Here is a 25,410-nt window from a genome sequence, read left to right as displayed (position 1 = left end):
CTTTAACAACCAACTTACCATCCTGAGACAAGGCCGAGTATAGCCCACAAAGATCTCCGTCACGGCACAACCCAAGGGGGGGCACCAACCCAGACAGGAAGATCACATCAGTGACTCAACCCACTCAAGTAACGCACCCCTCCTAGGGAAGGCATGACAGAGCACCAGTAAGCCAGTGACTCAGCCCTGTAATAGGGTTAGAGGCAGATAATCCCAGTGGAAAGAGGGGAACCGGCCAGGCAGAGACAGCAAGGGCAGTTCGTTGCTCCAGAGCCTTTCCGTTCACCTTCCCACTCCTGGGCCAGACTACACTCAATCATATGACCCGCTGAAGAGATGAGTCTTCAGTAAAAACTTAAAGGTTGAGACCGAGTTTGCGTCTCTGACATGGGTAGGCAGACCGTTCCATAAAAATGGAGCTCTATAGGAGAAAGCCCTGCCTCCAGCTGTTTGCTTAGAAATTCTAGGGACAATTAGGAGGCCTGCGTCTTGTGACCGTAGCGTACGTGTAGGTATGTACGGCAGGACCAAATCAGAGAGATAGGTAGGAGCAAGCCCATGTAATGCTTTGTAGTTTAGCAGTAAAACAGGTTTCCCTCAAGAATTTCCCTGTATTTAGCACCATCTATCATTCCTTCGATTCTGACCAGTTTCCCAGTCCATGCCAATGAAAAACAACCCCACAGCATGATGCTGCCACCACCATGCTGGGGATGGTGTACTTGGGGGGTGATGAGAGGTGTTGGGTTTGTGCCAGGCATAGTGTATTTCTTGGTGGCCTAAAAGCTCAATTTTAGTTTAATCTTATCAGAGTACCTTCTCCCATATGTTTGGGGAGTCTCCCACATGCCTTTGGCGAACACCAAACGCGTTTGCTTATTTTTTTATTTAAGCAATGGCTTTTTTCTGGCAACTCTTCAGTAAAAAACAGCTCTGTGGAGTGTAAGGCTTTAAGTGTTCCTATGGACACATACTCCAATCTCTGCTGTGGAGCTTTGCATCTCCTTCATGGTTATCTTTGGTCTCTTTGTTGCCTCTCTGATTAATGCCTTCCTTGCCTGGTCCGTGGATTTTGGTGGGCGGCCCTCTCTTGGCAGGTGCCATATTCTTTCCATTTTTTAGAAATGGATTTAATGGTGCTCCGTGGGATGGTCAAAGTTTTTGGATATTTTTTTTGTAACCCAACCCTGATCTGTACTTCTCCACAACTTTGTCCCTGACCTGCTTAGAGAAAGGTGAGGTGAAGGTGAGAAAACTTTTCGTAAAAAGGTGAGGTGTTTCAGGCAGCCTATCTGTGTTGTTACTGCTACAAGCACAAACTCTTTGATCTGGGCTCAAACATGAACGGCTTCAGTAGGTTTATTGGCTCCCTAACTAACATTATTTCATTCCCAAAAAGTACCCCAAAATTTCTGCAGCATCAAAGGTCCCCAAGAACAGTGGCCTGTATCATTCTTAAATGGAAGAAGTTTGGAACCAACAAGAGTCTTCCTAGAGCTGGCCACCTGGCCAAACTGATCAATCGGGGGAGAAAGGCCAAGAACCCAATGGTCACTCTGTCAGAGATCTAGCATTCCTCTGTGGAGAAACTTCTAGAAGAACTACCATCTCTGCAGCACTCCACCAAGCAGACCTTTATGGTAGAGTGGCCAGATGGCAGCCACTCCTCAGTGAGAGACACATGACAGCCCTCTTGGAGTTTGCCAAATGTCACCTAAAAAAAACTCTCAGACCATGAGAAACAAGATTCTCTAATAATAATTAGGTGGGTGCTTACATTTGTTCTGTTTAACACACGTACAAGTGTTTATTATTTGTGAATTGGAAATGTGTTTTTTGCATGAAATACATTTTATTTTTATTTAACTAGGCAAGTCAGTTAAGAACAAATTCTTATTTTCAATGACGGCCTAGGAACAGTGGGTTAACTGCCTGTTCAGGGGCAGAACAACAGATTTGTATCTTGTCAGCTCGGGGATTTGAAATTGCAACCTTCCGGTTACTAGGCCAATGCTCTAATCGCTCTAACCATCTACCCTGCCGCCCCAAATGAAAGTTGAAATAAACATGTAACAGTATAACTTTAGACCGTCCCCTCGCCCATACCCGGGCGCAAACCAGGGACCCTCTGCACACATCAACAACAGTCACCCACGATGCATCGTTACCCATCGCTCCACAAAGCCGCGGCCCTTGCAGAGCAAAGGGAACCACTACTTCAAGGTCTCAGAGCAAGTGACGTCACTGATTGAATGATTGAAACGCTATTTAGCGCGCACCACCACTAACTAGCTAGCCGTTTCACATCCGTTACACACACACACACACACACACACACACACACACACACACACACACACACACACACACACACATATATATATATATATATATATATATATATATATATATATATATATATATATATATATATATACATATAAATGCAATAAATCAGTACTGTAATATGTTATCATCTTTTTAAAATATTAACATTTGAGTAATTTAGCAGATGCTCTTATCCAGAGTGATTTACAGTAATTCTTACATTCTACACGTGAAAGTAAATAAACATAATTTCTGATGAAAAAAAACACAAATGTTAAAAATGTGTGGATGTAGATATTTGGAATTAAACTCGTCATGTGCTCTTTTTGACAGAATGTAACGATTAAATGACATCTTTGTAAAAAAAAAAAAAAAAAAAAGATGCCCATTGTCACTAAAAAATATGTTGTTGTTTTTTTTTTTACCCATTTTACGCTTTTCAGAAGGCACCACATTTGTGGAAAGACACTCCTATTGATTTAAAATAAAATTACCTTCATGACACAGCTAACATTTAACACTCTATTACCCCTCCCAAATGACCAGGTCACAGCATCTCTCTCTCTCTCCCCTCTCCGTCTACTCTCTGTTGGCACAAGTTCCACAAAACAAAACAATGGACATGCACTGAATGCTAGTGGCTAGCTGGCTCAGCAGCGTGTTCGTCTATCATCAGAGGATTGATCTAAATGCTGGAGTAAGTTATTACTGTTGACAGCGTTTATTAGAGGGAGTATGGAGGGCTCGTCTTGCCCACTGGGCATTCAGTCAGCTGGTTGTCGAGAGGAGAGATGGAGAGGAGATTAGGGATTCACGCACCACTCTTCTGCTGCAGTGGCTGAGGGTAGACTATTCTCTAATGAAGTGTTCTCCAGCTGTTGGTTGTATAATGCCCTATAATAATGTATATGCCCCAATACCTAGAGACACTTACTGACTGTAGCTAGGGGGATAGAATGCAAGAGAGAGCAGTTGCTCATGCATCAATATTGATTAAGCATTTGGACAAATGACAGATATCTATTTATTAAGCTATGCTTACAACTGCGGTAGCCTGGTCCCAGATCTGTTTGTGCTGTCTTGTCAACTCCTATGGCCATTGTCACATTGTTGTAGAGACAGATGTGGGTGCCAGGCTATGACAGTGGTACTGAAGCTAGTGACAACAAGGCCTAGGGACATTTCAACTTCTACTGGAACGTTGTTAACAACTACAAACTCTATCCAACAGGGGGACAAAATGTATTACATTTTTCTCAATTTCTCAATTTATTTAATAAATTGTAGAATAACGTTGTAACTTTTTTTTTTAATGTGGAAAAAAAGTCAAGGGGTCTGAATATTTTCCGAAGTATCTGTATCTTGGCTTGACTCCTACTGTGAACTGATTGTTACAACAGAAAATGATTTCATCAAAGAGTCACTCAGATATCACATGAACACACACAAGACATGGCAAAAAGTGTATTATTGCAGGAAATTAGCTTTAAAACGACAACATTTTCCCTGGCTTTAAAACGACAACATTTTCTCTCCACCCAAACGCAAAATGTGTGGAATTGCAGGAAATTAGCATTAAAACGACAACATTTTCTTTCAATGACATTTCTACCAGACCGTAGATAATCACATTGTCTCAGTCATTACTGATCTATCCAGACCAGACTGTAGATAATCACATTGTCTCAGTCATTACTGATCTATCCAGACCAGACCGTAGATAATCACATTGTCTCAGTCATTACTGATCTATCCAGACCAGACTGTAGATAATCACATTGTCTCAGTCATTACTGATCTATCCAGACCAGACTGTAGATAATCACATTGTCTCAGTCATTACTGATCTATCCAGACCAGACTGTAGATAATCACATTGTCTCAGTCATTACTGATCTATCCAGACCAGACTGTAGATAATCACATTGTCTCAGTCATTACTGATATATCCAGACCAGACTGTAGATAATCACATTATCAAGTAATGAAACTGAAATTGTCACTAAAATTACGTTATTATGTTTGCATATCATATTGGGGCGGCAGGGTAGCCTAGTGGTAACCGGAAAGTTGCAAGTTCAAATCCCCGAGCTGATAAGGTACAAAACTATAATTCTGCCCCTGAACAGGCAGTTAACCCCACTGTTCCTAGGCCGTCATTGAAAATAAGAATGTGTTCTTTAACTGACTTTAACTAGTTAAATAAATATAAAATAAAATTGTGATTGTGATCAACCCACCAGGTATATTTACCAGACTTTGTTAACTGTGTGGTCTCATCTTAAAATTAAAACAATATTTTTTGTATTTGTTTCATTAGTCACAAAATGTTTTGCTTGTCAGCAATCACGTTTTGAATATATATGCATCTTTCAAAATACATAAATCAATGCAAAATGCATTATACAGAAATTATTCCTGTTTTTTTAAAATATGTTCAAAACTGGGTCTTTGACTGGTCTCGTTAGTTGTCCTTTTGAAAATATATATAAGGAAGAAAGGCAAGTCTGGGCAGGGTGATTGTCAGACTGTGTGTGTGTGTGTGTGTGTGTGTGCGCGTGTGTGTGCGTGCGTGCATGTGTGTGTGTGTGCGTGCGTGTGTGTGCTGTACAATGTGGGTGGGAGAGTGAATGAATGTGACCATCCTCAGGGTACACAGTGATGCAGCAATATGGTGAGGATCACTGATGGTCAGGAGGAGAGGAGTGGATGAGCAGAGGAGAGTGGACATCACAGCCACAGTTCCCAGCAGTGGTCTGGACTAAGGGCAAGGTGAGAGGACTCTGTCACACCGAGGAAGCGTCAATTCAACCTCACTCAGCTCTCTACTGTCTCATTATTCAGCTGGTCACACACACACACCCAAGGATGGGAAGGACAGAGGGAGGGCGAGGTGAGACAACTATTAGAAGCAGTATTTGTTAGTTTTTTTCTAGCCATCGTTTATCAGATGCACCATTGGAACCTAAACTGTGTTTAGAGCTGTAAACAACTGGAACGAAGCTGCTCAGGCCAAGTCTTTTCGAATTCACGGAGTCCTACATCTACAGTCAAATAGAAAGAAAACAACTGTACCAGTGGAGGCTGGTGGGAGGTCCTATAGGACGACGGGCTCATTGTAATGACTGGAATGGAATAAATGGACTGTATCAAACACATCAAACATATGGAAACCACATAGACTCCGTTCCATTAATTCCATTTCACCCGTTACCGTGAGCTCTTCCTCCTACAGCCCCTGCCACCAGCCTCCTCTGAACAAACTGTGTGTCTGAACAGTATCAACACTGCACCATGTCTCTCCCACAGAGAGATTAAGAATTTGTTCTTAACTGACTTGCCTAGTTAAATAAAGGTTTAGAAAAAACAGAGCCATGTAGATCGAGTATATATATTATTATTTTATATATTTTTTATTTCACCTTTATTTAACCAGGTAGGCTAGTTGAGAACACCTTTATTTAACCAGGTAGGCTAGTTGAGAACACCTTTATTTAACCAGGTAGGCTAGTTGAGAACACCTTTATTTAACCAGGTAGGCTAGTTGAAAACACCTTTATTTAACCAGGTAGGCTCGTTGAGAACACCTTTATTTAACCAGGTAGGCTAGTTGAGAACACCTTTATTTAACCAGGTAGGCTAGTTGAAAACACCTTTATTTAACCAGGTAGGCCAGTTGAGAACACCTTTATTTAACCAGGTAGGCAGGTAGGCTAGTTTAGAACACCTTTATTTAATAGTTGAGAACACCTTTATTTAACCAGGTAGGCTAGTTGAGAACACCTTTATTTAACCAGGTAGTTGAGAACACCTTTATTTCGTTAATAGTTGAGAACACCTTTATTTAACCAGGTAGGCTATTGATAACACCTTTATTTAATAGTTGAAAACACCTTTATTTATTTAACCAGGTAGGCCAGTTGAGAACACCTTTATTTAACCAGGTAGGCTTTATTTAATAGTTGAGAACACCTTTATTTAACCAGGTAGGCTAGTTTAGAACACCTTTATTTAACCAGGTAGGCTGAGAACAGTTTATTTTAGTTGATAACACCTTTATTTAATAGTTGAGAACACCTTTATTTAACCAGGTAGGCTAGTTGAGAACACCTTTATTTAACCAGGTAGCCTAGTTGAGAACACCTTTATTTAACCAGGTAGGCTAGTTGAGAACGAGTTCTCATTTACAACTGCGACCTGGCCAAGATAAAGCATAGCAGTGTGAACAGACAACACAGAGTTACACATGGAGTAAACAATAAACGAGTCAATAACACAGTAGGAAAAAAAGAGAGTCTATATACATTGTGTGCAAAAGGCATGAGGAGGTAGGCGAATAATTACAACTTAGCAGATTAACACTGGAGTGATAAATGATCAGATGAACATGTGCAGGTAGAGATACTGGTGTGCAAAAGAGCAGAAAAGCAACTAAATAGAAGCAGTATGGGGATGAGGTAGGTACATTGGGTGGGCTATTTACAGATGGACTATGTACAGCTGCAGCGATCGGTTAGCTGCTCAGATAGCAGATGTTTAAAGTTGGTGAGGGAGATAAAAGTCTCCAACTTCAACGATTTTTGCAATTCGTTCCAGTCACACGCAGCAGAGAACTGGAAGGAAAGGCGGCCAAATTAGGTGTTGGCTTTAGGGATGGTCAGTGAGATACACCTGCTGGAGCGCATGCTATGGGTGGGCGTTGCCATCGTGACCAGTGAACTGAGATAAGGCGGAGCTTTACCTAGCATGGACTTGTAGATGACCTGGAGCCAGTGGGTCTGGCGACGAATATGTAGCGAGGGCCAGCCGACTAGAGCATACAGGTCGCAGTGGTGGGTGTTATAAGGTGCTTTAGTAACAAAATGGATGGCCCTGTGATAAATTGCATCCAGTTTGCTGAGTAGAGTATTGGAAGCTATTTTGTAGATGACATCGCCGAAGTCGAGGATCGGTAAGATGGTCAGTTTTACTAGGGTAAGTTTGGCAGCGTGAGTGAGTGAAGGAGGCTTTGTTGCGAAATAGAAAGCCGACTCTAGATTTGATTTTAGATTGGAGATGTTTGATATGATTCTGGAAGGAGAGTTTACAGTCTAGCCAGACACCTAGGTACTTATAAATGTCCACATATTCTAGGTCGGAACCATCCAGGGTGGTGATGCTGGTCAGGCGTGCGGGTGCAGGCAGCGAACGGTTGCAAAGCATGATTTGGTTTTACTAGCGTTTAAGAGCAGTTGGAGGCCACGGAAGGAGTGTTGTATGGCATTGAAGCTCGATTGGACGTTAGATAGCACAGTGTCCAAGGAAGGGCCAGAAGTATACAGAATGGTGTCGTCTACGTAGAGGTGGATCAGGGAATCGCCCGCAGCAAGAGCAACATAATTGATATATACAGAGAAAAGAGTCGGCGCGAGAATTGAACCCTGTGGCACCCCCACGGAGACTGCCAGAGGACCGGACAACATGCCCTCCGATTTGACACACTGAAATCTGTCTGCAAAGTAGTTGGTGAACCAGGCAAGGCAGTCATTAGAAAAACCGAGGCTACTGAGTCTGCCGATAAGAATATGGTGATTCACAGAGTCAAAAGCCTTGGCCAGGTCGATGAAGATGGCTGCACAGTACTGTCTTTTATCGATGGAAGTTATGATATCGTTTAGTACCTTGAGCGTGGCTGGGGTGCACCCGTGACCGTGCACAGCCAGATTGCACAGCGGAGAAGGTACGGTGGCATTCGAGATGGTCAGTGATCTGTTTGTTGACTTGGCTTTCGAAGACCTTAGATAGGCAGGGCAGGATGGATATAGGTCTGTAACAGTTTGGGTCCAGGGTGTCTCCCCCTTTGATGACCGCTGCAGCTTTCCAATCCTTGGGGATCTCAGACGATATGAAAGAGAGGTTGAACAGGCTGGTAATAGGGGTTGCGACAATGGTGGCGGATAGTTTCAGAAATAGAGGATCCAGATTGTCAAGCCCAGCTGATTTGTACGGGTCCAGGTTTTGCAGCTCTTTCAGAACATCTGTTATCTGGATTTGGGTAAAGGAGAATCTGGGGAGGCTTGGGCGAGTAGCTGCGGGGGGCTGTTGGCCGAGTTTGGAGTAGCCAGAACGAAGTCATGGCCAGCCGTTGAGGAATGCTTGTTGAAGTTTTCGATTATCATGGATTTATCGGTGGTGACCGTGTTACCTAGCCTTAGTGCAATGGGCAGCTGGGAGGAGGTGCTCTTGTTCTCCATGGACTTTACAGTGTCCCAGAACGTTTTGGAGTTAGAGCTACAGGATGCAAATTTCTGCTTGAAAAAGCTGGCCTTTGCTTTCCTGACTGACTGCGTGTATTGGTTCCTGACTTCCCTGTACATTTGCATATCGCGGGGACTATTTGATGCTATTGCAGTCCGCCACAGGATATTTTTGCACTGGTCAAGTGCAGTCAGGTCTGGAGTATACCAAGGGCTATATCTGTTCTTAGTTCTGCATTTTTTGAACGGAGCATGCTTATCTAAGATCGAGAGGAAGTTACTTTTAAAGAATGACCAAGCATCCTCAACTGACGGGATGAGGTCAATATGCTTCCAGGATACCCGGGCCAGGTCGATTAGAAAGGCCTGCTCACAGAAGTGTTTTAGGGAGCGTTTGACAGTGATTAGGGGTGGTCGTTTGACTGCGGACCCGTAGCGGATACAGGCAATGAGGCAGTGATCGCTGAGATCCTGATTGAAGACAGCGGAGGTGTATTTGGAGGGCCAGTTGGTCAGGATAACGTCTATGAGGGTGCCCTTGTTTACAGATTTAGGGTTGTACCTGGTGGGTTCCTTGATGATTTGTGTGAGATTGAAGGCATCTAGCTTAGATTGTAGGACTGCTTTAAGCATATTCCAGTCACCGAACAGAACAAACTCTGAAGCTAGATAGGGGGCGATCAATTTACAAATGGTATCCAGGGCACAGCTAGGAGCTTAATATATAATATAATAATATATGCCATTTAGCAGACGCTTTTATCCAAAGCGACTTACAGTCATGTGTGCATACATTCTACGTATGGGTGGTCCCGGGAATCGAACCCACTACCCTGGCGTTACAAGCGCCATGCTCTACCAACTGAGCTACAGAAGGACCACAGGAGCTGAGGGGTGTCGGTAGCAGGCAGCAGCAGTGAGAGACTTATTTCTGGAGAGATTAATTTTTAAAATTAGAAGTTCGAATTGTTTGGGTATGGACCTGGAAAGTATGACATTACTTTGCAGGCTATCTCTGCAGTAGACTGCAACTCCTCCCCCTTTGGCAGTTCTATCTTGACGCAAAATGTTATAGTTGGGTATGGAAATCTCAGAATCTTTGGTGGCCTTCCTAAGCCAGGATTCAGACACAGGCTTTTTCGATCACAGAAGTCAACAAATGAGGGTGCCTAGGGAAATGCAGGGCATGGGTTTACCTCCACATCACCCGCGGAACAGAGGAGGAGTAGAATGAGGGTGCGGCTAAAGGCTATCAAAACTGGTCGCCTAGAGCGATGGGGACAAAGAATAAAAGGAGCAGATTTCTGGGCGTGGTAGAGTATATTCAGGGCATAATGCGCAGACAGGGGTATGGTGGGGTGCGGGTACAGCGGAGGTAAGCCCAGGCACTGGGTGATGATAAGAGAGCTTGTATCTTTGGACATGCTGGTGGCAATGGGTGAGGTCACTGCATGTGTGAGAGGTGGGACATGGGAGGTATCAGAGGTATGAAGAGTGGAACTAGGGGCTCCCATTGTAAACTAAAACAATGATAACTAACCTGAACAACAGTATACAAGGCATATTGACATTTGAGAGAGACATACAGCGAGGCATACAGTAATCGCAGATGGTGATTGGGAGAGCTAGCTAAAACAACAGGTGAGACAACAACAGCTAGTCAGCTAACACAACAACAGCAGGTAAAATGGCGATGACTAGGCAGAGATGGTCGGATTAACTACACACAGAGCCTGAGTTCGCGGCTGGGGCCGACAGATAAAAAAATAAATAAACAGAATGAGGTACCGTGATTAATGGACAGTCCAGCAGGCATCAGCTATGTAGCCAAGTGATCATAGTGTCCAGGGGGCAGCAGTAGATGGAACAGGGAAGCCGCTAGCGACACGGCGTTTAAAGTTAGTAGCAAGGGGCTAGTAGGAGCGTCTGCTCCGACGGAGGCCGGTTGAAGGCACAGCGGATGGAGTATTCGTCGTTAGACCAGTCGTGGTGGTGCGGCGGGGCGCCGTGTCGACAGAGAATCCAAGCCAGATGGCGAAAGAGGTATTGTAGAATTTGGTTTGCTAGCCAGGAGATGCGCCTGGCTCATGGCTAACTGGTGCTAGCTTCGTGGCAGTGGCATTAGCCTCTGCCAAGGTCCAGAGTTTATAGCAATGATCCGGTGGAGTATTGGGCTCTAGCCGTGTATGAGTGGGGCTCGGGTGAACAGCGGAGTAGGCCGGGAGGTGGGCCTCAGGGATAGCTTCGGTACTGGGTGCCACGGTGAGTGCAAGCTTACAGAAGTAGTGGTCCAGGGATTACGGCAGGAATCCGGCGTTGTTGTGGAGAGACAGTCCGATACTGGTAGACCAGCAAGTATTATCCAGGCTAAAAACAGGGCTGGTATCTGTGCAGAAGGTAAAAGCCACTAGCAGTGGCTAACAATGACTAAATAGCTTGTAGCTAATTAGGTGGTCAACTTCTGGAGGTTCTTGAATGTGTTCTAAAATTGAAAATAATAGCGATTCCGTATCACATTGTCACGACTCCGACCGAAGGACACTCCCCTTCCCGTTCGGGTGGCTCTCGGCGGTCGTCGTCGCCGGCCTACTAGCTGCTACTGATTATTTTCTCCCCCTCCTTATGTGTTGATTGAGTGCACCTGTTTTGAGTTAGGTAGTAAGGCTTTATTAGTCAGCCGGCCCGCAGAGTTCCTTGTGCGGGATTAATTATTGTGACCATCTGTTTTAGTGTACTTGTGTGCACGTCTATGGGTTTTGTGTTTTTCCCATTTTGTGTGTTTTCCCTGGACCGTTTAAGTCCCCCTGTTTGGGGGCATTTGTTTGTTCATTACGCCCTGTGTGTTCGTGAGGGTTGGCTTATGTTCGCCGTTTGTCTGTGCATTAAAAAGCACTCACCTGAACTCTCTGCTTCCTGCGCCTGACTCCTCACCCACTACACTCAGATCGTTACACACATTAGGTGAGGCAAGTTACCGGAAGGTATAATCGAATTAAAAATCGAAAAGAGATTGAAAATAAATTGAAATATATATATACAAAAAAATACAAGAAAAATACAAAAGTACATTACATTTACATTTAAGTCATTTAGCAGACGCTCTTATCCAGAGCGACTTACAAATTGGTGCATTCACCTTATGACATCCAGTGGAACAGCCACTTTACAATAGTGCATCTAAATCTTAAAGGGGGGGAGTGGGAAGGATTACTTATCCTATCCTAGGTATTCCTTACAGAGGTGGGGTTTCAGGTGTACACGAGAGAACAAACAAACACGTCTTCACTGCTACGCCATCTTGGACTCATATACATGTATGCAGTATGTACAATGCATGTAGAATGTATTCAGACCTCTTGACTTTTACCACATTTTTTACATTACAGCCTAATTCTAAAACTGATTACATTGTTTTTTTCTTATCAATCTACACAGAAATTCCCATAACTACATCACAATACCCCATAACGACATCACAATACTCCATAATGACATCACAATATCCCATAATAACAAAAAATAATAATAATAATTGCTAATCTCTCACAAAGAAAAAACAATCACATTTACATAAGTATTCAGATATTTTACTCAGTACCTTGTTGAAGCACCTATGGCAGCGATTACAGCCTCGAGTCTTCTTGGGTATGACGCTACAAGCTTGGCACACCTGTATTTATAGGTTTTCTCCCATTCTTCTCTGCAGATCCTCTGCAGCTCTGTCAGGTTAGATAGGGAGCGTCGCCACACAGCTATTTTCAGGTCTCTCCAGGGATGTTTGATCAAATTCAAGTCCGGGCTCTGGGTGGGCCACTCAAGGAAATTTAGAGACTTGTCCTGACGCCACTCCTGCGTTGTCTTGGTTATGTGCTCAGGGCCGTTGTCCAGTTGGAAGGTGAACCTTTGCCCAAGTCTGAGGTCCTGAGTGCTCTGGAGCAGGTTATCATAAAGGATCTCTCTGCACTTTGCTCTGTTCATCTTTCCCTCCATCCTGACTCATCTCCCAGTCCCTGCTGCTGAGAAACATCCCATGATGCTGCCACCACCATGCTTCACCGTAGGGATGGTGCCAGGTTTCCTCCAGACGTGACACTTGTCATTCAAGCCAAAGAGTTCCTTCTTGGTTTCATCAGACCAGAGATTAGTATTTATCATGGTCTGAGAGTCTTTAGTTGCCTTTTGGAAAACTCCAAGAAGGCTGTCATGTGCTTTTTACTGGGGAGTGGCTTCTGTCTGGCCACTCTACCATAAAGGCCTGATTGGTGGAGTTCTGCAGAGATGGTTGTCCTTCTGGATGGTTCTCCCATCTCCATAGAGGAACTCTGGAGCTCTGTCATAGTGACCATCGGGTTCTTGGTCACCTGTCTGACTGACCAAGGCCCTTCTCCCGATTGCTCAGTTTGGCTGGGCAGCCATTTCTAAGAAGAGTCTTGGTGGCTCCAATCTTCTTCCATTTAAGAATAATGGAGGCCAATGTGTTCTTGGGGACCTTCAATACTGCAGAAATATTTTGTTACCCTTCCCCAGTTCTGTACCTCGGGGCAATCCTGTCTCAGAGCTCTACGGACAATTCCTTCGACCTGAAGGCTTGATTTTTGCTCTGACATGCACTGCCAACTGTGGGACCTTACAGGTGTGTACCTTTCCAAATGGAAACAGGATGCAGCTGAGCTCAAATAACGAGTCTCATAGAAAAGGTTCTGAATACTTATGTATATAAAGTATTTCTGTTACATGTATTTTTCATACATTTTTTCAAAACATTTCTAAAAACCTGTTGTCGCTTTGTCATCACGGGGTGTAGATTGAGGAGAAAAAAAACATGTAAATACATTTTTGAGTTAGTAACATTTTTAACGTAATAAAATATAGAGAAAAACTAATGGCTCTGAATACTTTATAATATCATATTATATTAATCTCTGGATTAAATCAATCTGATAACTATCAGCTGAAGGTGAATTTGCATTATTGTAGTAGCTTTTGTCTGTCTCTCTGTCGTCAGTTATCATGCAACATTGCATAGCTAAGGCAAGACTAGGAAGAGAGGAGAGGCGTAGCGTGGAGATTCTTCCGCCAGTCAAGCACAACACTACCATCTGGTGTCTATCACAGTCAGCATCACTGGAACGGGAACAGAACAGAGCAGAGCAGAGCAGAACAGACGTCAGAGAGGAGGGTTTGTTTTTATGACTCACTCTCTCTCTCTCTCATTCTCACTCTCTCCCTATCTCACTCTCTATCTTCCTCTGGCTCAATTCAATTACAAAAGGGCTTTATTGGCATGGGAAACATGTGTTAACATTTCCAAAGCAAGTGAAATAAACAATAAACAAAAGTGAGAAAAAAAACAAACAACACAAAAAAAACAATTAGAATTTAACAGTAAATATTACACTCAAAAACGTTTTAAAAAGCAATGTTTTCTCTCTCTTTCTGTTCAAGGTTGTTTACATATGTTTACATTGTCAAAGCAAGTGAAATAGATCAAATTTTATTTTTCACATACACATGGTTAACAGATGCGAGTGTAGCGAAATGCTTGTGCTTCTAGTTCCGACCATGCAGTAATATCTAACAAGTAATCAAACCTAACAATTTCACAACAACTACCTAATACAAGCAAGTGTTAAGAAATGATTAAGAATATATACATAAAAATATATGAATCAGCGATGGCCGAACGGCTTAGGCAAGATGCAGTAGATGGCATAGATTACAGTATATACATATGAGATTAGTAATGTAGGGTATGTAAACAGTGTATAAAGTGGCATAGTTTAAAGTGGCTAGTGATACATTTATTACAACAATTTTTCATTATTGAAGTGGCTAGAGATGAGTCAGTATGTTGGCAGCAGCCACTCATTGTTAGCGGTGGCTGTTTAACAGTCTGATGGCCTTGAGATAGAAGCTGTTTTTCAGTCTCTCGGTCCCAGCTTTGATGCACCTGTACTGACCTCGCCTTCTGGATGAAAGCGGGGTGAACAGGCAGTGGCTCGGCTGGTTGTTGTCCTTGATGATCTTTATGGCCTTTCTGCGACATCGGGTGGTGTAGGTGTCCTGGAGGGCAGGTAGTTTGCCCCCGGTGATGCGTTGTGCAGACCTCACTACCCTCTGGAGAGCCTTATGGTTGTGGGCGGAGCAGTTGCCGTGCCAGGCGGTGATACAGCCCGACAGGATGTTATCGATTGTGCATCTGTAGAAGTTTGTGAGTGTGTTTGGTGACAAGCCGAATTTCTTCAGCCTCCTGAGGTTGAAGAGGCGCTGCTGTGCCTTCTTCCCCACGCTGTCTGTGTGAAATAAACAATCAAATATTAACAGTATTACATTACACTTATATAGAATATAGACAATTCAAATGTTATATTATTGGCAATGTTGTAGCAATGCGCAAATAGTTGAAGTACAAAAGTGAAAATAAATAAACAGACAGATATAGGTTGTATTTACAATGGTATTTGTTCTTCACTGGTTGTCCTTTTCTTCTGGCGACAGATCACAAATCCTTTTGCTGTGGTGACACCGTGGTATTTCACCTAATACTGTCGATTTGGGAGTTACTGAGATTGGTTTTGTTTTCAAATTCTTTGTGGGTCTGTGTAATCTGAGGGAAATACTTCACTCTAATATGGTCATACATTTGGCAGGAGGTTTGAGAAATGACTCATTTTTTAGTGGTTGTGGAATTTAACTGCTGTTTTCTGGATTTTGATAATTGGTGGGAATTGTCCTAATTCTGCTCTGCATTCATTATTTGGTGTTTATCTATCTCCCCTTTCTCTTGCTCTGTCCCGCTATCTCAGTCTCTATCTCCCCTTTCTCTTGCTCTGTCCCGCTATCTCAGTCTCTATCTCCATTTTTATCTCTCTCTCCCTTCACTCTTTCAGACATGTCTCTCTCTCCGTCTCTCTCCCGGCTCTCTCACCGCTGCTACTATAACCACTATTACTACCACTGCTATGACCACAACTACTGCTACTACTACTAACAGAACTACTACCGCTACTACTACTACCACTACTACTATTACAACAACTACTACTACTATTACACCTACTACTACTACTACTACTACTACTACCACCACCGCTATGACCACTACTACTGCTACTACAACTAACATAACTACTACCGCTCATACTACTACTACCACTACTACTACTTCTACTATTACGACTATTACACATACTACTAACAGAAGTACTACCACTACTACTACTACTATTACAACTACTACTACTACCACTACTTTACCACTACTGTACCACTACTAATACCACAACTTTACTACTGTATCACATCTTAACTACTACTGTGCTAATACAGCTACTACTACCACTCTCACCGCCACTACTACTACTACTACTACCACTTCTACCACCACTGCTACTACTACTACTACTACCACTTCTACCACTACTGCTACTACAACTACTACCACTACTACTGCTACTACTACTACAACTCTCACCGCCACTACTACTACTACTACTACCACTTCTACCACCACTGCTACTACTACTACTACTACCACTTCTACCACTACTGCTACTACAACTACTACCACTACTACTGCTACTACTACTACAACTCTCACCGCCACTACTACTACTACTACAACGCCGATTGGACTACTACGACTAATTTACTACTACTTAAACTACAGTACTACTTCTACCACTATCACTACTACTACTACTACTACTACTACTACTACTACTACTACTACAGTACATTTACATTTACATTTAAGTCATTTAGCAGACGCTCTTATCCAGAGCGACTTACAAATACTACGACTTCCGCTATCACCACTACTACTACTAATACTACTAGTACAGTATTATGACTACCACTACCACTACCGCTACCACTACTACTACTACTGTACCACTTCTTAACTACTACTACCACTACTAATACCACTACTTTACTACTGTATCACATCTACTACTACTACTTCTACTGTACTACTACTACTACGACTTATACTGTACTACTAGTACTAATGTACTGCTACTACTAATGATACTACTACTACTACTACTACTACTGCTACTTCAACTGTATTACTACTACTACTACTACTACTACTACTACTACTGTACTAATTCTACCACTTCTACTGTACTATTACAACTAAAATGCTGCTACTACTACTGATACTACTACTACTACTACAGTAATACTATAACTACTAATATACTGCTACTACTAACTGCTACTACTACTACTACTACTAATATACTGCTGCTATACTGTTGCTACTACTAATACTACTACTACTGCTAATATACTGCTACTACTATTGTAATACTACTACTACTGTACTGCTACTACTACTGATCTACAGCTACTACTACTAATATACTACTACTACTACTACTACACTACTGTACTACTACTTTACTACTACACTACTACTATTACTACTGTACTACTACAATACTCTTTACTACTATACTACTACTACTACTGTACGACTACTGTACTACTACTGTACTACTACTACTGTACTACTGTACTACTACTACTAATATACTGCTACTACTACTGCTACTAATATACTGTTACTGCTAATAGTACTAATATACTGCTACTACGACTACTAACGTACTGCTACTACTACTACTACTACTACTGTACTACTACTACTACTACTACTACTGTACTACTACTACTACACTACTACTACTGTACTACTACTACTACTACTACTACTACAACTAATACTACTGTACTACTACTACTACAACTGTACCTACAACTCTACTACTACTACTACTACTACTACTACTACTACTACTACTACTACTACTACTACTGTACTACTACTACTGTACTACTACTACTACTACTACTACTACTACAACTGTACCTCAACTGTAGTACTACTTTACTACTACTACTGTACTACAGCTACTACTACTACTACTACTACTAGCTCTAGAGCACTACTCCCGGGACCACCCTACTACTACTACTACTAAATGGCATATATTATTATTATTATTATTACTACTACTACTACTACTACTACTACTACTACTACTACTACTACTACTACTGTACTACTACTGCTGTTCTACTACTACTGTACTGATGTACTACTGTACTACAACTATACTGCTCCTACTACTACTACTAATATACTGCCACTACTACTACTACTAATATACTACTACTACTACTACTACTACTACTACTACTACTACTACTACTACCACTACTACTACAGCAGTACTGTACTACTACTACTACTAATATATTGCTGCTACTACTACCACTACTTAACTATTTCTACTACTGCTATTACTACTACTAACGTACTACTACTACTGTACTACAACTGTACTAGTACTTTACTACTACTACTGTACTACTACTACTACTACAACTGTACCTCAACTGTACTACTACTTTACTACTACTACTGTACTACTACTACTACTACTACTACGACTACTACTACTACTACTACTACTACTACTGTACTACTACTGTACTACTACTGTAGTACTCCTACTACTACTGTAGTACTCCTACTACTACTACTACTACTGTACAACTAATACTACTACTACTGTACAACTAATACTACTACTACTGTACTACTACCGCTACTACTACTACTACAAATGTACTTCAACTATACTACTACTTTACTACTACTACTGTACTACTACTACAACTACTACTACTACTACTACTACTGTACTACTACTACTACTACTACAACTGTACCTCAACTGTACTACTACTTTACTACTACTACTGTACTACAGCTACTACTACTACTACTACTACTACTACTACTACTCTACTACTACTACCACTACTGTACTACAACTACTGTATGACTACTACTACTGTACGACTACTACTACTGTACTACTACTACTACTACTACTACTGTACTACTACTACTACTACTACTATTACTACTGTACTACTACTACTGTACTACTGTACTACTACAACTGTACAACTACTACTACTACTACTACTACTACTACTACTACTACTGTACTACTACTACTACTAATGTACTACTACTACTGTACAACTACTACTACTACTACTGTACTACTACTACTGTACTACTACTACTACTACTACAACTACAACAACTGTACCTCAACTGTACTACTACTTTACTACTACTACTGTACTACTACTACTACTACTAGTACTACTACTGTACTACTACTACTACTACTACTGTACTACTACTACTGTACAACTACTACTACTACTACTGTACTACTACTACTGTACTACTACTACTACTACTACAACAACTGTACCTCCACTGTACTACTACTTTACTACTACTACTGTACTACTACTACTACTACTACATTTACATTTACATTTAAGTCATTTAGCAGACGCTCTTATCCAGAGCGACGTACAAATTGGTGCATTCACCTTATGACATCCAGTAGAATAGTCACTTTACAATAGTGCATCTAAATCTTAAAGGGGGGGTGAGAAGGATTACTTATCCTATCCTAGGTATTCCTTAAAGAGGTGGCGTTTCAGGTGTCTCCGGAAGGTGGTGATTGACTCCGCTGTCCTGGCGTCGTGAGGGAGTTTGTTCCACCATTGGGGGGCCAGAGCAGCGAACAGTTTTGACTGGGCTGAGCGGGAACTGTACTTCCTCAGTGGTAGGGAGGCGAGCAGGCCAGAGGTGGATGAACGCAGTGCCCTTGTTTGGGTGTAGGGCCTGATCAGAGCCTGGAGGTACTGAGGTGCCGTTCCCCTCACAGCTCCGTAGGCAAGCACCATGGTCTTGTAGCAGATGCGAGCTTCAACTGGAAGCCAGTGGAGAGAGAGGAGGAGCGGGGTGACGTGAGAGAACTTGGGAAGGTTGAACACCAGACAGGCTGCGGCGTTCTGGATGAGTTGTAGGGGTTTAATGGCACAGGCAGGGAGCCCAGCCAACAGCGAGTTGCAGTAGTCCAGACGGGAGATGACAAGTGCCTGGATTAGGACCTGCGCCGCTTCCTGTGTGAGGCAGGGTCGTACTCTGCGGATGTTGTAGAGCATGAACCTACAGGAACGGGCCACCGCCTTGATGTTAGTTGAGAACGACAGGGTGTTGTCCAGGATCACGCCAAGGTTCTTAGCGCTCTGGGAGGAGGACACAATGGAGTTGTCAACCGTGATGGCGAGATCATGGAACGGGCAGTCCTTCCCCGGGAGGAAGAGCAGCTCCGTCTTGCCGAGGTTCAGCTTGAGGTGGTGATCCGTCATCCACACTGATATGTCTGCCAGACATGCAGAGATGCGATTCGCCACCTGGTCATCAGTACTGTACTACTACTACTACTACTACTACTGTACTACAACTACTGTACGACTACTACTACTGTACTACTACTACTACTACTACTACTACTACTACTACTACTACTACACTACTACTACACTACTACTACTACTACTACTACTACTACTACTACTACTACTACTACTGCTACTACTGTACTACTACTGTTGTTCTACTACTACTGTACTGCTGTACTACTGTACTACTACTCTACTACACTGTTACTAATACTACTGCTACTACTAATATACTACTACTACTACTACTACTGTACTACAACTGTACTTCTACTACTTCTACTGTACTACTACTACTACTGATACTACTACCACTACTTCTACTGCACTTCTACTAATAATGTAATCCTACTACTGCTGTTACTACTACTAATGTACCGCTACTACTACTGCTACTAGTGTACTCCCACTATTATTACTACTTATAATAATATTAATAATAATAATAATAGTAATTTTAATGATGGAATGACATCTCTGCTTTATTCAGGGAGGTTTGCATACATTTATGACCAGCTTGCCTTTCAAACCATACATTGTATTAGTGCTTATTGCTGGGGTCGTCCTTATGCTACCTGTTCATCACTCAGTGTAATTGGGTCGAGGGAAGGTACAACTACAGTCCAATTTAGCCAAAGGCCATTGATTCTCAAGCCCTGTGTCTACATCCCAAATGGTATTCTATTGCCTAGAAAGTGCAATACTTTTCACCAGAGCCCTATGGTCCATGGTCAAAGTAGTGCACCAAACAACAACCAGGGTGACTTTTGGGCTGCAGTACTGTAAACCATGTAAGCCATTTTGAAAGGTTGGCTAGCTAAATGATAAGACACCTCAGTACTGTAAAACAGGTAAGCCATTCTGAAAGGTTGGCTAGCTAAATGATATGACACCTCAGTACTGTAAAACATGTAGGATATTCTGAAAGGTTGGCTAGCTAAATGATAAGACACCTCAGTACTGTAAAACATGTAAGCCATTCTGAAAGGTTGGCTAGCTAAATGATATGACACCTCAGTACTGTAAAACATGTAAGCCATTTTGAAAGGTTGACTAGGTCCTTCTGTAGCTCAGTTGGTAGAGCATGGCGCTTGTAACGCCAGGGTAGTGGGTTTGATTCCTGGGACCACCCATACGTAGAATGTAAGCACAAATGACTGTAAGTCGCTTTGGATAAAAGCATCTGCTAAATGGCATATATTATTATTATTTATTATATTATATATTACTAGCTAAATGATATGACACCTCAGTACTGTAAAACCTGTAGGATATTCTGAGACGAGGGCTAGCTATGTGACACATCAGTACTGTGAAGACTGTAAGCCATTCTGAGATGTTGGCTAGCTATATGAAACTCCAGTACTGTGAAGACTGTAAGCCATTCTGAGATGTTGGCTAGCTATATGAAACTCCAGTACTGTGAAGACTGTAAGCCATTCTGAGATGTTGGCTAGCTATATGAAACTCCAGTACTGTGAAGACTGTAAGCCATTCTGAGATGTTGGCTAGCTATATGAAACTCCAGTACTGTGAAGACTGTAAGCCATTCTGAGATGTTGGCTTGCTATATGAAACTCCAGTACTGTGAAGACTGTCTAGCTATAGATTTCACACCTCAGTACTTCATCGAAACATACTAAAACACCAGGGGACATAGTGGGGGGTCAGTCGGAGTGTGCTGCTGAATATTGCAGTGTTATTGCAGTGTGTGTGTGTGTGTGTGTGTGTGTGTGTGTGTGTGTGTGTGTGTGTGTGTGTGTGTGTGTGTGTGTGTGTGTGTGTGTGTGTGTGTGTGTGTGTGTGTGTGTGAAACACACACATTCACCAACCCCGCCCGTTCCACTCTGACAGAGCAGCTTCAATAAACCAGGTTCAGAAATTAAACACCACATGTAAGTTTAACCATTTATTATAAAAGATAACCATGCATTGTAAGGCATTAGGGCTCTGCTCCTTCAGGTTAACTCACTGCCAGAGCCAAGCGTTAGGGGTTAGGGCCCTGCTCCTTCAGGTTAACTCACTGCCAGAGCCAAGCGTTAGGGGTTAGGGCCCTGCTCCTTCAGGTTAACTCACTGCCAGAGCCAAGCGTTAGGGGGTTAGGGCCCTGCTCCTTCATTGTAGCTCACTGCCAGAGCCAAGCGCTAGGGGTTAGGGCCCTGCTCCTTCATTGTAGCTCATTGCCAGAGCCAAGCGCTAGGGGTTAGGGCCCTGCTCCTTCATTGTAGCTCATTGCCAGAGCCAAGCGTTAGGGGTTAGGGCCCTGCTCCTTCAGGTTAACTCACTGCCAGAGCCAAGCGTTAGGGGTTAGGGCCCTGCTCCTTCATTGTAGCTCACTGCCAGAGCCAAGCGCTAGGGGTTAGGGCCCTGCTCCTTCATTGTAGCTCATTGCCAGAGCCAAGCGCTAGGGGTTAGGGCCCTGCTCCTTCATTGTAGCTCACTGCCAGAGCCAAGCGTTAGGGGTTAGGGCCCTGCTCCTTCAGGTTAACTCACTGCCAGAGCCAAGCGTTAGGGGTTAGGGCCCTGCTCCTTCATTGTAGCTCTCTGCCAGAGCCAAGCGTTAGGGGTTAGAGCCCTGCTCCTTCATTGTAGCTCACTGCCAGAGCCAAGCGTCAGGGGTTAGGGCCCTGCTCCTTCAGGTTAACTCACCGCCAGAGCCAAGCGTTAGGGGTTAGTGCCCTGCTCCTTCAGGTTAACTCACTGCCAGAGCCAAGCGTTAGGGGTTAGGGCCCTGCTCCTTCATTGTAGCTCATTGCCAGAGCCAAGCGTTAGGGGTTAGGGCCCTGCTCCTTCAGGTTAACTCACTGCCAGAGCCAAGCGTTAGGGGTTAGAGCTCTGCTCCTTCATTGTAGCTCATTGCCAGAGCCAAGCGTTAGGGGTTAGGGCCCTGCTCCTTCATTGTAGCTCACTGCCAGAGCCAAGCATTAGGGGTTAGGGCCCTGCTCCTTCAGGTTAGCTCACTGCCAGAGCCAAGCGTTCGGGGTTAGGGCCCTGCTCCTTCATTGTAGCTCACTGCCAGAGCCAAGCGTTAGGGGTTAGGGCCCTGCTCCTTCAGGTTAGCTCACTGCCAGAGCCAAGCGTTCGGGGTTAGGGCCCTGCTCCTTCAGGTTAACTCACTGCCAGAGCCAAGCGTTAGGGGTTAGGGCCCTGCTCCTTCAGGTTAACTCACTGCCAGAGCCAAGCGTTACGGGTTAGGGCCCTGCTCCTTCATTGTAGCTCACTGCCAGAGCCAAGCGTTAGGGGTTAGGGCCCTGCTCCTTCATTGTAGCTCATTGCCAGAGCCAAGCGTTAGGGGTTAGGGCCCTGCTCCTTCAGGTTAACTCACTGCCAGAGCCAGTGTTAGGGGTTAGAGCTCTGCTCCTTCATGATAGCTCATTGCCAGAGTCCAGCGTTAGGGGTTAGGGCCCTGCTCCTTCATTATAGCTCACTGCCAGAGCCAAGCGTTAGGGGTTAGGGCCCTGCTCCTTCAGGTTAGCTCACTGCCAGAGCCAAGCGTTCGGGGTTAGGGCCCTGCTCCTTCAGGTTAACTCACTGCCAGAGCCAAGCGTTAGGGGTTAGGGCCCTGTCTCAGGTTAGCTCACTAGCGTTCGGGGTTAGGGCCCTGCTCCTTCAGGTTAACTCACTGCCAGAGCCAAGCGTTAGGGGTTAGGGCCCTGCTCCTTCAGGTTAACTCACTTCCAGAGCCAAGCGTTAGGGGTTAGGGCCCTGCTCCTTCATTGTAGCTCATTGCCAGAGCGAAGCGTTAGGGGTTAGGGCCCTGCTCCTTCATTGTAGCTCATTGCCAGAGCTAAGCGTTAGGGGTTAGGGCCCTGCTCCTTCAGGTTAACTCACTTCCAGAGCCAAGCGTTAGGGGTTAGGGCTCTGCTCCTTCATTGTAGCTCATTGCCAGAGCCAAGCGTTAGGGGTTAGGGCCCTGCTCCTTCATTCTAGCTCACTGCCAGAGCCAAGCGTTAGGGGTTAGGGCCCTGCTCCTTCAGGTTAACTCACTGCCAGAGCCAAGCGTTAGGGGTTAGGGCCCTGCTCCTTCATTGTAGCTCACTGCCAGAGCCAAGCGCTAGGGGTTAGGGCCCTGCTCCTTCAGGTTAACTCACTGCCAGAGCAAAGCATTAGGGGTTAGGGCCCTGCTCCTTCATTGTAGCTCACTGCCAGAGAGCGCTAGGGTTTAGGGCCCTGCTCCTTCAGGTTAACTCACTGCCAGAGCCAAGCGTTAGGGGTTAGGGCCCTGCTCCTTCATTGAAGCTCACTGCCAGAGCCAAGCGTTAGGGGTTAGGGCCCTGCTCCTTCAGGTTAACTCACTGCCAGAGCCAAGCGTTAGGGGTTAGGGCCCTGCTCCTTCATTGTAGCTCACTGCCAGAGCCATGCGTTAGTGGTTAGGGCCCTGCTCCTTCATTGTAGCTCACTGCCAGAGCCAAGCGTTAGTGGTTAGGGCCCTGCTCCTTCATTGTAGCTCATTGCCAGAGCCAAGAGTTAGGGGTTAGGGCCCTGCTCCTTCATTGTAGCTCACTGCCAGAGCCAAGCGTTAGGGGTTAGAGCCCTGCTCCTTCATTGTAGCTCACTGCCAGAGCCAAGCGTCAGGGGTTAGGGCCCTGCTCCTTCAGGTTAACTCACCGCCAGAGCCAAGCGTTAGGGGTTAGTGCCCTGCTCCTTCAGGTTAACTCACTGCCAGATAGCGTTAGGGGTTAGGGCCCTGCTCCTTCATTGTAGCTCATTGCCAGAGCCAAGCGTTAGGGGTTAGGGCCCTGCTCCTTCAGGTTAACTCACTGCCAGAGCCAAGCGTTAGGGGTTAGAGCTCTGCTCCTTCATTGTAGCTCATTGCCAGAGCCAAGCGTTAGGGGTTAGGGCCCTGCTCCTTCATTGTAGCTCACTGCCAGAGCCAAGCATTAGGGGTTAGGGCCCTGCTCCTTCAGGTTAGCTCACTGCCAGAGCCAAGCGTTCGGGGTTAGGGCCCTGCTCCTTCATTGTAGCTCACTGCCAGAGCCAAGCGTTAGGGGTTAGGGCCCTGCTCCTTCAGGTTAGCTCACTGCCAGAGCCAAGCGTTCGGGGTTAGGGCCCTGCTCCTTCAGGTTAACTCACTGCCAGAGCCAAGCGTTAGGGGTTAGGGCCCTGCTCCTTCAGGTTAACTCACTGCCAGAGCCAAGCGTTACGGGTTAGGGCCCTGCTCCTTCATTGTAGCTCACTGCCAGAGCCAAGCGTTAGGGGTTAGGGCCCTGCTCCTTCATTGTAGCTCATTGCCAGAGCCAAGCGTTAGGGGTTAGGGCCCTGCTCCTTCAGGTTAACTCACTGCCAGAGCCAAGTGTTAGGGGTTAGAGCTCTGCTCCTTCATTGTAGCTCATTGCCAGAGTCAAGCGTTAGGGGTTAGGGCCCTGCTCCTTCATTGTAGCTCACTGCCAGAGCCAAGCGTTAGGGGTTAGGGCCCTGCTCCTTCAGGTTAGCTCACTGCCAGAGCCAAGCGTTCGGGGTTAGGGCCCTGCTCCTTCAGGTTAACTCACTG

At 44.3% G+C, this 25,410-nt stretch overlaps 1 long non-coding RNA gene across 1 annotated transcript; it reads right to left on the bottom strand.

Moving 5' to 3' along the window:
* Positions 1-13,822: 13,822 nt before the first annotated feature.
* Positions 13,823-19,052, bottom strand: LOC127932030 (uncharacterized). Its single transcript, XR_008143669.1, has 2 exons — positions 17,602-19,052; positions 13,823-17,511 (listed from the first exon to the last, which is right to left on the bottom strand). It is a non-coding gene; the product is annotated as an uncharacterized LOC127932030 (long non-coding RNA).
* Between the last annotated feature and the right edge of the window lie 6,358 nt (positions 19,053-25,410).

This window comes from Oncorhynchus keta, chromosome 10 (assembly GCF_023373465.1).
Source record: "Oncorhynchus keta strain PuntledgeMale-10-30-2019 chromosome 10, Oket_V2, whole genome shotgun sequence".
Classification (NCBI taxonomy): domain Eukaryota; kingdom Metazoa; phylum Chordata; class Actinopteri; order Salmoniformes; family Salmonidae; genus Oncorhynchus; species Oncorhynchus keta.
The sequence above is the reverse complement of the archived record's forward strand: the minus strand, read 5'-3'. Positions and strand labels throughout refer to the sequence as shown.